This window comes from Chiloscyllium plagiosum, unplaced genomic scaffold, assembly GCF_037043375.1.
Source record: "Chiloscyllium plagiosum isolate Xiang-an unplaced genomic scaffold, Cpla_swu_hap1 HiC_scaffold_10, whole genome shotgun sequence".
Taxonomy (NCBI): Eukaryota; Metazoa; Chordata; class Chondrichthyes; order Orectolobiformes; family Hemiscylliidae; genus Chiloscyllium; species Chiloscyllium plagiosum.
In genome coordinates this window covers 14,678,875-14,679,855 of record NW_028270148.1, presented here as the reverse complement: position 1 = coordinate 14,679,855, position 981 = coordinate 14,678,875, and positions in this window count along the sequence as shown.

Sequence of the window (981 nt, the reverse complement as noted above, 5' to 3'; positions counted from 1 at the left end):
TCCCAGGCAGCTGATAGAACAGCCACCAGCACTGGAACAAGTAAAATGGGGAGGGGGAGGAGGGGGGAGAAACGTGTTTGATGCTAGGGGATGCTGAAGAGGACACAACTGAGGGAGTGATGGTATCGTGGGAGAAAAGACAGACTGCATACCATCCCCCAACCCACCTCATCCCAGGAGCTCTGTGCCCAATTATAACAAGTCAACAACTCCACCTGGAATCCACTAACTCAACATTTCAAACCTGTGGCGTCAGGTCTCAGCCTCACATCTTGCTGGTGTCATTTCCCTTCAACAGATTAACCAGCCCCTTAGACTAATTGAGCCAATCGGGGCGGTTTAATGGGACTTCCTAATTTTGGCCTTTTCCTGTTTGCAAGAAAGCATACTTCTCTCCCCCCCCCCCCGCTCCCGCCTCATTATTGTAGATAATACACCTCCCTGGTGTTCCTCTCAATCCTTCCTTTTGAACATAAATGAACATGCTTGAAAGGATTTACAAAGCATCTCCAAATACCCTTAGCACTTAGAGGAAGGAGGAGTGTTTGTATTGAAACATGGAAGATCCTAAGGGGACTTGAGATGGTGGGTGTTCTTTCCACCCTGTGGGACAGGTTAGCACTAGAGGGACACTGTATGCCTATTTTAAGATGGAGGATTGGGAAAGTCAGCGGAAGTCTCTTTCTCACAGAGCGATGGAGTGGGTCATTTAAAGCAGAGGTATATCAATTCTTGATTAACAAGAGAGAGAGTCAAAAGGTCATGGGGGAGGAGGGGTGTTGTCATAAGGTTGGGGCCACGATCAGATGAGCTGTGATCTTCTCGGAAGGCAAAGCAGGCTTGAGGGGCTGAATGGCCTACTTCTGTCTCTGATGAAGTTTCAAAGTGTGGTCAATGCTGTAATGTTAGGGACAGGGCAATCAATATGCACTCAGTAAGCTCCGACAATGGTTTTTCTGGCCAGGCCCAGCCTCAGTTGAA